The sequence below is a fragment of the Pinus tabuliformis genome, chromosome 6, assembly GCF_031772625.1.
Source record: "Pinus tabuliformis cultivar Carrire ecotype Pingquan chromosome 6, CPIR1, whole genome shotgun sequence".
NCBI lineage: Eukaryota > Viridiplantae > Streptophyta > Pinopsida > Pinales > Pinaceae > Pinus > Pinus tabuliformis.
The window spans coordinates 860,680,628-860,687,573 of NC_142292.1; positions in this window are offsets into that span (position 1 = coordinate 860,680,628).

A 6,946-nucleotide genomic window follows, 5' to 3' on the forward strand; every position below is an offset into this window, starting at 1 on the left:
CCTCACTTTTCTCAAAACATCAGGCTGATCGGCTTTCTATGAGCGTTAGGAGGATCACATATCAATTACCATTTGATAATCTGTGTGTTATTTCACCACGGGCCTTCAGGCCTCACCACGGCAATTAAGCCTCTGCCACGACATGGATCTCAACACCACGATCTTCTTCTTAGTTCTCAATCGATGGCACACAATAGACAATACACTTGGCTCTTTCATGATTGCTCCATTCGACTCTCAAGGTAGCACTCCACACTTCACACTCACGCTTGGCTCTCTCCACTGGCTCCACGCACAGGTAGATCAGACAGTGAATAGCTCCACAACTGCTTTCTCAAAAGCAAATCCTGACACAGATCCTCACATGGCACTCGTCCTCCGATGCACGCAATAGCCACACGACACACTCCTCCTCTGGCATTCACACGGCACATAGGCTCGCAACCAACATGCAGGATAACACACGCTTAGACAACACTCAGCAGTCCACAGCTCTTCTGCTCACGTTCCACATAACAATCCAGGCAGCAGATCTCCATGGTAGATGCACCAGTCTGACTGAGCTCCTCGGATATTCCCATGTTGTGTGTAATACCCTTGACGGTTGGGTTTATGACAACCAACCCGCAACAGATCCACTCCAATCCACGTAGACAGCAACAGATCTTTCCAGAATGTAGAACGCAGAAATAAATAAATATACAGCCTTCAGGTTGCTTGTGGCTGCTCACGCCACCGCTGCAATTTGCAGCCTGTTTTCCACTCTGCGCAGCCTCCACAATCACCACTGGAATTTTGATGCACTGCACGAGCTCCTTTGTGTGTCGACGCTCATGCAACCTCCAACATTGGATGATCTCCCGCCTCCGTGGCAATCCGACCTCCTGTAGTTTTCTCCACGGCCTCCGATCACCTCAGTAGCCTCAAACGTATCCACGCCAACGGCCTCCGGCTCTTTCTCGCAGAGGCTCTATTGCCGACAACGGAAAATATCCTCCACGCGGTGAGCTATGGTGTGAGCAGCTTCTGCAAATGTTCGCTTCCTCTACCAAAATCCTGAAACCACAGTGGATTCTATGACAGAATCGGCAGAATTCACTTCCCAGTATATAGAAGAACTAGATTTTCTTTCCCTCGAATGCTTTGCAACAGCCTCCTCATCAATTGATAGTCTAGCAAGACGTCCTCAAACACGCAGCTTAAAACAGTTGGCGCGATTTACCACCACGGACTCGCGAAGGTCTTCGTGACTGTACACCACATATATGCGACTATCGATAAAATGAAAATGTGTGGAAGGGTAACAGTGGGATCGACGCGATTAGCCCTCCAATCCAAGCGACGATTTCGCCTCAGTCGCACCCTTCACTTCACTCAACTTACAGGATCGACAACCCTGAAGCTCTGATACCATGATAAAAACAGAAGAGACAGAATATATAAACTATATATTAACTTGGCTCTCCAGGTGAGATACCTGGAGAGTGTACAAACACTCATACATGCCCTATATTCCATTGAGTCAGATGAGCCTCAAATATATAGGCTTTCACAATATCGGGTGGTTTGAACCACTCCTTATCAAATAGGATCTCAATCCTATTGTAAAGCAACAAACACTTAAACATAGAAAAGCTAACTTTCTCAATTAATGTTAACAAATTGTTTCTCAGAGGTCATGTGAAAGCCGACTTTTGCTCAGAGGTCGAGAGAAGGGTTGATTTGTGGATGGAGAGGTTGATTGAGGTTGAATATGACGAGGCCGATTTGGATAAAGATGTAGATCAAATCACTGTTTCCTGTGTAAAACTTTTGGCTGTGTAAAGCTGATTTTAATGCAGTTTCCTTTTGTGTAGCTGAGTTGTTGACTTGTGTGATTTGGAGCTGTGTGAAACAATGACGAAAGACGAATTTTGTTGATAGGGGAATTTGATAATTGGAATTTGTTGGTAGAACGAATTTGTTGGTTGAGTGGATCTCTTCCTGCTCATAATTGGATAATTGGACAAGATAAAGTGTGGTGTTACGACCACAACCACGCAGAGGTTGGAGCATCGAGAAACTGTGGGACTGTTCAGTGCCACAACTCAAAGAGGTTAGTCTGGGAACTGGTACAAACTGAGCGCAAGAGTGTGTACAACTGCAGATCGGAGGTGGAGGTGTTATTCCATATCCATAATGAGGGGGTCTACGTTGACATTTGTTGAGCATAAGCGCAATAGTTTCTTTGATTTATGTTTAGAGCGTTGAGATCTGAGGTGCACTAGTCCTGTGACATGTTGGAGCTAAGTCTTTTACTGTTTAAAATTGTTACATATTAGAACAACTATATTTACTAATGTGTAAATGTGGTTGATATGCGAGGATATGTATATATGAAGCATGTATACAATTATATTTATCAATGTGATTGATATAAACGGATAGGTATATATGAAGCATATATATAATCACATTTACCAATGTGATTGATATAAGCTGATAGGCTTATATCAACCACATTAATAATTATTATGTGCATTTTTTAAACACCATCTATTTATAATTATTAATAATTATATAAATAATAACAACAATATTCTTATATATTTATATATTTATGATTATTATATTATATATTAAAATAATATTAAGTTATTGTGTAATATATTTAATATTATTTAATTTTAAATTATATAATGTAATTTAAATATTTATTAATAATAATAATAAGCAATAAAAAACTTAATAACAATAATTATTTAATAATAACAATAATACTTTAGTAAATGTGATTGATATACCTATAAGACTTCATTTATATATATATGACACAAAATAATAATAATAATTTATTATTCATTTTTTATAAAATGTAAATAAATAATTATTTATTTTATTAAAAAAGAATTAATTTTTAATATTCTTTTTACAAAAAAAAATACAAATATTTTATTTTATTTTAGTTTAGTTTATAAGTTATAATAATATTTATAATAATAATTTACTAATAATAATTAATTAAATAATTATTGTTAAACAATAAGAATATTATTTAACTAATTATTATTAAATAATAATAATAATATTAATTAATTAAATAAAAATAATAAATTTATTTTTAGATAATAATAATTATTTTTTTTCTCATTGTGATGTTGGACTATGATTTACCATGGTTGGCCATGGTTTATTTTCATATTTAGACAATCTTTGTCACGAAGCGACATTTGAGCATGGTTGACCATGGTTGACCATGGTTGGCTATGATTCACTATGTTTGACCCAAAGCAATAACAAACCATTGTGATTAATACTAAAAACCTAAGAACTATAAACTTAAGGGAATAATATTAAACTCTAGGAATATGAACCCTTAGATCAAAAACCCCAAGGCACTGATATTATAAATGAAAGGGAATAATAAACCCAAGGGATACAAAATATAAACCCAACATATATAAACCCTAACATAAATATTATAAACCCTAAAATAAACATGGTTGATCATGGTTGATTTCCATATAGAGACAATCCTTATCACAATGCAATGTTGGACCATGGTTGACCATGATTGATTTTCATATTGAGACAATATTTGTCAGAACATGACGTTGGACCATGGTTGATTTCCATATCCATATGGTTTGACCATGGTTGAACATGGTTATCTATGATTGACCATGCTTGACCATTATTAATATTATAAATCCAAGGGATTAATATTTTAAACCCAAGGGAATAATAAACCCAAGGGATTAATACTAAAACCCCAAGGGATTATGAACCTAAGGGAATAATATTAAACCCAAGTGACTAGTATTATAAACCTAACGTATATTAACCCTAAGATAAATAATATAAACACTAAAATAAACATGGTTGGACATGGCTCATTTTCATATTGAGACAATCTGTATCACAATGCCAAGTTGGAACATGGTTGATTTTCATATCGAGACAATCTTTGTCACAATGCGACGTTGGACCATGGTTGATCATGGTTGATTTTCATATCGAGATAATCTTCGTCACAATGCGACATTTGACCATGGTTGACGACGATTGGCTATGGTTGACCATGATTGTCCATGATTTTTATATGGAGGTGATTTCTGTCACAATGCGACATCTGACCATGATTGACCATGGTTGGTTATGGTCGACCATGGTTGACCATGATTGATATTATAAACCCAAGTTAATAATAAACCCAAGGGATTTATATTATGAACCCAAGGGAAAAATAAACCCAAGGGGATTAATACTAAAACCCCATGATTGACCATGGTTGACCATGATTGATATTATAAACCTAAGGGAATAATTAGCCCAATGGATTGATATTATAAACCCAAAGGAATAATAAACCCAAGGAATTAATACTAAAACCCCAAGGGATTATGAACCTAAGGGAATAATATAATATTAAACCCAGGGGACTAATATTATAAACCCAAGGTATAAAAGCCCAAAGATAATTATTAAAAATACTAAAATAAACATGGTTGAGCACGATTGATTTTCATATCGAGACAATCCTTGTCACAATGCGACATTGGACCATGGTTGAACATGGTTGATTATGGTTGGCCATTGTTAAATAATATTAAACCCTAGGAATATGAACTCTTAGATCAATAAACCCAAGTTATTGATATTATAAACCCAAGGGAATAAAAAACCTAAGAGATAAAAATTATAAACCCAAGGTATATAAACCCTAACATGAATATTATAAACACTAAAATAAACATGGTTGACCATGATTGATTTCCATATAGAGACAATCCTTTTCACAATGCAACATTGGACCATGGTTGACCATGATTGATTTTCATATCAAGAAAATATTTGTCAAAACGCAACATTGAACCATGGTTGACCATGGTTGATTTCCATATCCATATGGTTTGACCATGGTTGAACATGGTCGGCTATGATTGACCATGGTTGACCATGATTAATATTATAAACCCAATGGATTGATATTATAAACTCAAGGGAATAATAAACCCAAGGGATTAATACTAAAACCCCAAGGGATTATGAACCCGAGAGAATAATATTAAACCGAAGGGACTAATATTATAAAACCAATGTATATAAACCCTAAGATAAATATTATAAACATTAAAATAAACATGATTGACCATGGTTGATTTTCATATTGAGACAATCATTATCACAATGTCATGTTGGACCATGGTTGACCATGGTTGATTTTCATATCAAGACAATTTTTGTCACAATGCGACGTTGGACCATGGTTCATCATGATTGATTTTCATATCGAGACAATCTTTGTCACACTGTGACGTTCGAACATGTTTGACCATGATTGACCATATTTGATTCTATAAAACATGGTTAACCATGATCAACCATGGTTGACCATGGTTGGCCATGATTGTCCATGATTTTTATATGGAGACAATTTTTGTCATAATGCAAGATCTGACCATTATTGACCATGGTTGACCATGGTTGGTTATGGTTGACCATGGTTGAGCATGATTGATATTATAAACCCAAGTTAATAATAAACCCAAGGGATTGATATAATGAACCCATGGTATTAATACTAAAACCCCAAGGGATTATGAATAGAAGGGAATACTATTAAACCCAATGGACTAATATTATAAACCCAAAATTGGTAAACCCTGATATAAATATTACAAACACTAAAGTAAACATGGTTTATTTTCATGGTGAGACAATCGTTGTCACAATGCGACATTTAACCATGGTTGGCCATGGTTGTCTATGGTTCACAATGGTTGACCATGATTGATATTATAAACCTAAGGGAATAATAAACCCACAGGAATGATATTATAAACTCAAAGGAATAATAAACCCAAGGGATTAATACTAAAACCCCAAGGGATTATGAACCCAATGGAATAATATTAAACTCAAGGAACTAATATTATAAAACCAAGGTATAAAAACCCAAATATAAATATTAAAAATACTAAAATAAACATGGTTGAGCACAGTTGATTTTCATATTGAGACTATCCTTATCACAATGCGACGTTGGACATGGTTGGCCATGGTTGAACATGGTTGATTATGGTTGGCCATTTTTGAATAATATTAAACCCTAGGAATATGAACCCTTAGATTAATAAACCCAAGGGAATAATAAACCTAAGGGATAAAAATTATAAACCCAAGGTATATTAACCCTAACATGACTATTATAAACCCTAAAATAAACATGTTTGACCATGGTTGGTCATGGTTGATTTCCATATTATATTAATCCATTGTGATGTTGACATAATCATAAATAGTTTGACTAATATTTAACCCTTAATATTAGGGTTTTATACAACCAAGGGATTATTAATATTATAAATACAAGAGATCAAAAAACCCAAGGCATTAGTATTATAAAAAAAATGATTAATAAACCCAACTGGTGAGCACCAGTATTGTAGCAATAATGCTACAACTCCTGGGGCTTCCTACTTTACTTTTATCAACCCAGTAGTTCGTAACAAACTTGCAAGTGACGGTGTTGTATGCACAAGTACTAGCTCTTACTGCAGGCTGTCACTTGGTCAGTTGGTGCAAATCCACTAGGAGCTTAAGCCAACTTCTATGAATTCTCAGAAGAAGCTTTTAACTGTGATAAAAAAAGCTAACTCTACAGAGGCTATTCTATTTGTAGAAAGAGAAGGAAAACTGAAATGTAACGCAAACCCTAGCAAACCCTAATTTACCCAATAACCCTACTTTTGCAGGAAAAGAGATGAAAACTTATTTTCATTGACCAATTAGAGTTACCCCCCAAAACCTATAACTCCCTCAGAAGAGCCAATATACATACATTATTGGACCTCTTAAATTACAGTCGAGAAGATCTAATGAGAATTGAACACTTCGGGAAGGAATCTGTCGAACAGGTATTGGAAGTTCTACAAAAACTTTTTGCAATTGATCCACTCAGGAA